This window comes from Triticum aestivum, chromosome 7A (genome assembly GCF_018294505.1).
Source record: "Triticum aestivum cultivar Chinese Spring chromosome 7A, IWGSC CS RefSeq v2.1, whole genome shotgun sequence".
In the NCBI taxonomy this organism is placed as follows: domain Eukaryota; kingdom Viridiplantae; phylum Streptophyta; class Magnoliopsida; order Poales; family Poaceae; genus Triticum; species Triticum aestivum.
Genome location: NC_057812.1, coordinates 555,851,523 through 555,859,546, shown reverse-complemented (window position 1 = coordinate 555,859,546; position 8,024 = coordinate 555,851,523).

The following is an 8,024-nucleotide window of genomic DNA, read 5'->3' as shown; positions in this document are numbered from 1 at the left end:
ACCGCCACCAGGGCTGCGCTAGCGAAGTAGGGGGTGGCCTCAAGGTAGAGCACTAGGGGCTCCCGAGGACGCGGAGCTACCATCACTGGTGGGCTGGTAAGGTACCTCTTGAGGTCTTGGAATGCCTTGTTGGCCTCTTCAGTCCATTCGAAGGGGCCCTTTTTCTTCATTAGCTTGAAGAAGGGCAGTGCTCGTTCCCCCAGCTTGGAGATGAAGCGCCCCAGCGCAGTTACACGCCCGATGAGCTTTTGCATTTCTCTAAGGGTTCTTGGCGGGCTCATGTCTTCGACTGCCTTGACCTTCTCCAGGTTGGCCTCGATGCCCCTGTGGGACACGAGGAAACCCAGGAGCTTGCCCGAGGGGACTCCAAACACGCACTTTTCTGGGTTGAGCCGTAGGTCCACTTCGTTGATGCTCGCAAAGGTTTCTTCCAGGTCATGTATCAGGGTTCTTGCCTCACGAGACTTCACCATAATGTCATCGACGTAGCTTCAGCATTCCTCCCGAGCTGCCGGCCTAAGGCGATGTGCATCAGCCGCTGAAAGGTCGCGCCTGCGTTGTGCAACCCAAATAGCATGCACGTATAGGAGTACACTCCACACGGGGTCAGGAAAGCCATCTTCTCCACGTCTTCTACCGCCATCTTGACCTGGTGATTGCCCGAGAAGGCATCTAGGAAGCACAATAGGTCACACTCTGCGGTGGAGTCGACTATCTGGTCAATGCGGGGGAGTGAAAATGGATCCTGCGGGCAGGTCTTTTTGAGGTTGGTGAAGTCGACACACATGCGCTCCTTTCCTCCCTTTTTTGGTACAACGACCGGATTAGCCAGCCAATCAGGGTAGCGGACCTCGCAGATAACTCCTGCCGCCTCCAGCTTCCGGGTCTCTTGAACGATCAAAGCTTGTTTCTCAGTGGACTGCCGCCTCGCCTTCTGCTTCATGGGGCGCACATTGGGGCACACGTTGAGGTGATGCTCAATCACTTTCCTTGGGACCCCTGCTAACTGATCAGGTTCCCACGTGAACACCTTCTTGTTCGCACGCAGGAACCTCACCAGGGCCTCCTCCTGCTCGGGCTCGAGGTTGGCCCCTATGGTGAAGGTGGCGCCAGTGGACCCGTCCTCGTCGACTGGTACCTGCTTGGTTTCCGCCTCGTCTTAGGTGAATAGCTGCTTCTTTTTAGCTGGTGCAGCCCCCTTGGGCTCAAGGGCGTCGGTGCTAGTGGGCTGTGCCACTGCGGCCGCCCTGAAAACAAGCTGGAGCACCTACAGTGCATCCTTTGTGTCTCCTGACACAGTGAGGACGCCGCTGCTCCCAGGCATCTTCATGAGGTTGTACGCCGGTTGAGTTGCTGCAATGAACCGAGCCAAGGCCGGATAGCCGAGGATGACGTTGTAGGGGAGGCCAATGGGGGCGCTGTCGAAGTCGATCAGCTCCGTGCGGAAGTTGTCGTAGGTGCCGAAGGTCACTGGGAGGCGGATCTGTCCCAAGGAGGCGGTGGAACCAGCTCCGACGCCCGATAAAGGCCTGCTGGGTTGGAGCCACTCCAGCGGCACGTGGAGGAGGCTGAAGGCCTCCACCGAGAGCACGTTGAGGCCGGCACCATCGTCGATGAGGGTCCTGGTGACGGCCACTTGCCAGATGGTGGGGGTGCACAGCATCGGGAGCGCGCCCGAACCGATGGGGTTGAAGGAGTGATCCTCCGAGTCGAAGGTTAGATCGGCCTCGGGCGCCACCCAGCCCGGGGGGGCTTCTCGGTGCTTGGAGGCGGTGTTGATCCGGCGGGTGAACGGCTGGACGTGATGGCTCGAGGGTGGTGCCTGGGAGCCACCCAGGAGAGCTGCGATGACGGGCGGCGCTGGTGTGGCAAAACGGGCGAGGAAGAGGTCGTGCAGCTCCTCCAGGAGGTGACAGAAGCCGTCGGCAGGTGGAGGAGCCATGCACGCGGGACGCCGGTGAGAGCCATTGGTAACCAGTTGGCCATCACCCGGTCGTTGCCCCCGGCTCTGAGGATGGGCTCCTCGTACGCTAGCAGGAAAATTATCGGGTCTGTCACGTTGTTGTAGCACAGCGGCCTCTCGGGCTTGAACTTGTGTGGCCACTGCTCCTGTTGCAAGGTGGGGGCCAAGGCCCGGAGCCCCCTGGCCCCAGTGCCGGCATCCGTTGCTGGAGCGGGCGACACGTTGTCCGCCATGAGGGTGGGATGCGATGTTGGGGAAGAGCGGGTCATCAGGAGGGAGAACTCCGGCGCACCCCTACCTGGCGCGCCAAATGTCGGATTTCGGGTTCCGGCAGACCCTTGAGGTTGGAACACTGGGGTGCGCGTGGTGATCTCTCCCCTACCAATCTACGTCCAATCTCCTCGTGTGATCTAAGCTGGAAACAACGAACAACACAAGGGGCACGAGGTTTATACTGGTTCGGGCCACCGTTGTGGTGTAATACCCTACTCCAGTGTGTGGTGTGGTGGATTGCCTCAGGGGCTGATGATGAACAGTACAAGGGAAGAACAGCCTCGCGAGAGGTGTTCTTGAGCCGGTGCGATGAACTGTTCGGGTGAGTTCAGTCGCCTCTCTCTCTCTCTGCTAGGGCTCTACCAGATCTCTCGCTATCCCCCTACTCTGTGGTGGCTAGCTCTATTTATAGAGGCCCTGGGCCTCTCCCCAAATAATGAGTGGGAAGGGCGCCAACAATTGGCCATTTTGAAGGGGAACATCGAGTACAAGTTATCCTGACCAAAGGTGGTCTTCGGTTGCCAAAAGCACTGGTGATGACACCGTCTTGGGCTCCACGGTGACCTCCGTCCTGCCGCTCTGCTGGTCTTGGACTCGTTGCACCAGAATGGTAATCTTTGCCCGATGCCTTGGCCTATGCTTGCCCCCTTTGCACCAAAGGGGAAACAAGGACACTACGCAGGCCGGCACCCGCCTGGTCTCGATCATCATGGCTTGTGTCACGGGCTCCTCACGAGGTACCTCTGCCTTGATCTCGCCGCCTCCTCACGAGCCTGCCTGATGAGGCTGCCTCTGAGGAAGCTTCCGGTCGTCCGCCCCGTGAGGCTTGGCGCCTCGCGAGGGTCTTGAGCTTGAGGTGATGAAGATGGGCCATGTTGGGCCCCCACTTGAGCCACGCCGCAGGCCACAAGCAGGCAAGTCTGGGGACCCCTGTTCCCAGAACACCGACAGGTGCTGCGGGGCTTCGTAACTTAAAACCACTCCCGCTACCAGTTATTGGAAGTTTCGGTAAAAGAACTTTTGTCCAAGGAGTGCTGGTGAGTTGGCTGATCGTAGCACCACCGCACTCCACCTTTCTCCGTCGACTACCTTCGGCTTCACACTGAAGGTCTTGAGCCATGAGACGAAGTGTGGGGCGATTCGGAGGAAGGCCTCGCATGTAATGATAAATGCCGAGACGTGGAGCATAGAGTTTGGGGCTAGGTCAAGAAAACCTAGTCTGTAGTAAAACATTAGCCCCCGTACGAAGGGGTGAAGAGCGAACCCTAGCCCCGGAGGAAGTGGGAGATGAATACGACCCTCTCGCCAGATCTAGGGGTCGGAATAACCTGTCCTTGAGCAGGAAGCCTGTGGTGGACCTCCACAGTCAAATATTTGGCCGCTCGAAGCTTTGCGATATCCTACTCCGTAACGGAGGAAGCCGCCCATCGACATTGAGAGTTGGGTTCGGACATGATGGGGACGCTCGAAACAATGAAGCCGAACCTTGGGTGCTTGAACTCGGGGTTGGGAAGGCTGAGGAGAGGTTTGGCATAAAAGACGACCCTTGGTTCCTTTATAAAGGCAGCGGGTATGGAACGCCTCCTCCTAAGCCTAAGAACCTTCCTATTCCTAAGGAATCTTTCCCGCAGGACGGTTGGGTTACCCACGCTTGTATTGATGAAAATCCCGCAATTAGGGGACACGATCTTTGCTTCGACAAGATTTGTCAATGACAACCACGCCCCGAAACGTGGGACGGCGGGACGGGAAACGGTTCGAAATAATGGCCAAGAATCATGATGTCACATTACTATAACTTGTCGGCAGATTGGATTCGTAGAATGCTATACGCTCTACGGTTGTATGTTACACGTCCGGACACAATCAATTCGTCCGAAGACTATTTTGGAGTTCGGATGGAGGAACCCGCCTTGCAATGCCGAAGACAACACTACGCGTTGGATACCTTGTCATTGAAGCCAGGTTGAGGGGCTACCGAGGGAGTCCTAGACTAAGGGGTCCACGGGCGTCCGGCCTGTTAGCCATGGGCCGGATTGATGGGCTGTGAAGATACGAAGACCGAAGACTGCACCCGTGTCCGGATGGGACTCTCCTTGGTGTGGAAGGCAAGCTTGGCGACCGGATATGTAGATTCCCTTCTTTGTAACTGACCTTGTGTAACCCTAGATCCTCCCGGTGTCTATATAAACCTGAGGACTTAGTCCCGATAGGACACTCATTATCATAACCATACAAGCTAGACCTCTAGGGTTTAGCCATTACGATCTTGAGGTAGATCAACTCTTGTAATTCTCCTATTCATCAATATCAATCAAGCAGGACGTAGGGTATTACCTCCATAGAGAGGGCCCGAACCTGGGTAACACATCGTTTCTCTTGTCTCCTATTACCATCGACCTTAGACGCACAGTTCGGGACCCCCTACCCGAGATCCACCGGTTTTGATACCGACATTCCCCAAAACGGCCAGGGATCCAGCTGAAAGCAGAGCAATGGCAAGAGTCATCGCAACAATAAGTAGATGATTAGATCGTCGTTTCTCCTACTTTAGTATGCATGTAATTGCTTACTTTGGTGTGTGGAAATGTTATGTGTGTAGTCACTTGTGTAATTGTATGCTTAATTTGGTTATGCAAAGCTGTCTTTTTAAGTATATATGTTGATGCTCTGTAGACAGAGCGTAGATGTTGTGCGGACAAACAAAATCACATCGCACACGGACTAAACAATGGAACCGTCGGTGATGTTTTCATCAATCACTCACAATTTTATATCAGCAATCGTTTGCTCAAAACACACACGGATTGTTAGCAGTACTCGTCTATTTTGTTATAGGTCTTCGCACACGTTTCCGATTACAGGCCTGTTTGCCTCGTATCACACACATCTTGTTCATTTGAACCGTTTCTGCTCTCATGTCTCAACACAAACAGTTCATCCGAGTGAACCGCATGCCGTATATCGCACACACCCTTGATCTGGCTGACCGTTTCTTTTGTGTTGCCTAATCACGAACAGTTCATCCGAGTGAACCGGATGCCGTACATCGCACACACCTTCATCTGGCTACCCGTTTCTTTTGTTCCGCCTCATCACAAATAGTGAATTGAGCTGAACCGTATGCCCTGCATCGCACACGCAACTAAAATCTGAACCGTGTTTGATGCATCCTCCATCACAAACGTTTTGCACCTTTTTTGATGGTTATTTACACCACCATTTGTGATTATGGCATCGCACACAGTTTTGTCGAAGGGTCTCTGATCGTAGTGCCACGTTAGCAGCAACCTGCAGTAGTGTAAGGAATGTCCATAGTAGTGTTCTCGCCATCTATGAATTGATGATGTTCCATGGCCTGGCGATCTAAGTAAATCTTAGTTAAGGGATAATCATGCTGGCGTATCTAAACGTTAAAGTGACTCGCTAAGCGAGTAGCATAAATACCACCATGGATTTTACCCTTGGACATGTTAATGTGAAGGCGGCATTCCACAATAGCCCCCAAGCTATAAGTGTTATCATCGTAAAGTGCATGACTTAAGACAGTGAAATCCGGGGCACTGAGTGCACCTACCTTCTCTCTAGCAAGTAAACACTTTGCAATAAATAGAGCAAAATAATGCACAGAAGGAAACTGCAAGCTAGTGGCGGTGGTACTCAACACCCTTCTTTCAACCCCCATTGTCAAAGTACGATAAAATCCCTCAAATTCTGTAGGCCTAGGCTCCCTTATTTCCCTGTCAGAAGGGATCAAGAATATATCACAAAATTCAGTAAGTGGTATCTGACGGGGTTCAACATACAAATTAAACTGCACCTCAGGAGGATTATTCCTACTCAAGAAATGAAAACTTTGCACAAAGGAATTTGTGATGTGATGATACTGTTCACACTCAGCTGCGATGAAGTCAATGAGGCCGACATTAGCAGTGAATTGTGCAAACTCTTGGAGGATTCTGGCTCCCTCCATGAATGGGTTGTGCGGCCATTCACATGGCCGTACCTTTGCCATTCTCCGGGTGTGGAGGTCATTGTCCGACGACTCCCCAATAACTCCCTTGGAGTTCTTGGAAGCAAACTTCCTAAAGAAACGCATCTTTTCTCTATGAACAAAATTCTAAAAAATTTAGACCACAAAATTTTCTCAACAAAACTTCACAAGATTGATAGCAACTACTCATAGGGATGCATAGAGGCCATATCAAGCATTCAAACTACTTAGAGCTCTAAGAATTCAACATTCAAGCTCATCTACAGTAGCACCAAGAGTAACTAATTATTCAAAATTTAAACCACTAAATCAAAAACTAATTGGACCAATGGAGGAGGCACATACCAAGAAACAATCCCCCGATACAGTTTCGGAAATGGAGCTTTGAGCAAAGAGATCGAAATCCACGGGTTTGAGAGCAAGAACACAAGAGAGGGAGAGAGAGAGAGAGAGAGAGAGAGAGAGAGAGAGAGAGAGAGAGAGAGAGAGAGAGAGAGAGAGAGCGAGAGAGAGAGAGCAATGGTGATTTTTTTGGAGGTAGGTGGTGACATGGGCTAAAGAGATAAGTGAGGGGGGCACATGTGGGGACCACAACCCACCAGGGAACGCCTGGGGGTGCTGGGGTGCCCAGGTGGGTTGTGCCTGCTACGTCTTGAGCTTGCGTTGGTTTTCCCCAAAGAGGAAGGGATGATGCAGCAGAGTAGCGGAAGTATTTCCCTCAGTTTTTGAGAACCAAGGTATCAATCCAGTAGGAGCCCACGCTCAAGTCCCTCGTACCTGCACAAAGCGATAGCTACTCGCAACCAACGCGATTAGGGGTTGTCAAGCCCTTCACGGTCACTTACGAGAGTGAGATCTGATAGATAGAATATTTTTGGTATTTTTTGATATAAAGATGCAAAGTAAAAAGTAAAGGCAAAGTAAATAGTAAAACAATATAAAAGTGATGGAGATTGATATGATGAGAATAGACCCGGGGCCATAGGTTTCACTAGTGGCTTCTCTCAAGAGCATAAGTATTCTACAGTGGGTGAACAAATTACTGTTGAGCAATTGATAGAATTGAGCATAATTACGAGAATATCTAGGCATGATCATGTATATAGGCATCACATCCATGACAAGTATACCGAAATGATTATGCATCTACTAATATTACTCCACTCATCGACCGTTATCCAGCATGCATCTAGAGTATTAAGTTAAAAACAGAGTAACGCCTTAAGCAAGATGACTTGATGTAGAGAGATAAATTCATGCAATATGAAATAAACCCCATCTTGTTATCCTCGATGGCAACGATACAATACGTGCCTTGCTGCCCTTCTGTCACTGGGTAAGGACACCGCAAGATCGAACCCAAAGCTAAGCACTTCTCCCATGGCAAGAACTACCAATCTAGTTGGCCAAACCAAACGGATAATTCGAAGAGACTTGCAAAGATAACCAATCATGCATAAAAGAATTCAAAGAAGGTTCAAATATTATTCATAGATAGACTTGGTCATAAACCCACAATTCACCGGTCTCAACAAAAACACCGCAAAAAGAAGATTACATCGAATAGATCTCCACAAGAGAAGGGGAGAACTTTGTATTGAGATTCAAAGAGAGAGAAGAAGTCATCTAGCTACTAACTATGGACCCGATGGTCTGAGGTAAACTACACACACTTCATCGGAGGGGCTAGGATGATGTAGAAGCCCTCCATGATGACGGCCCTCTTCCGGCGGAGCTCTGGAACAGGCCCCAAGATGGGATCTCCTGGATACAGAAAGTTGCGGCGGTGGAATT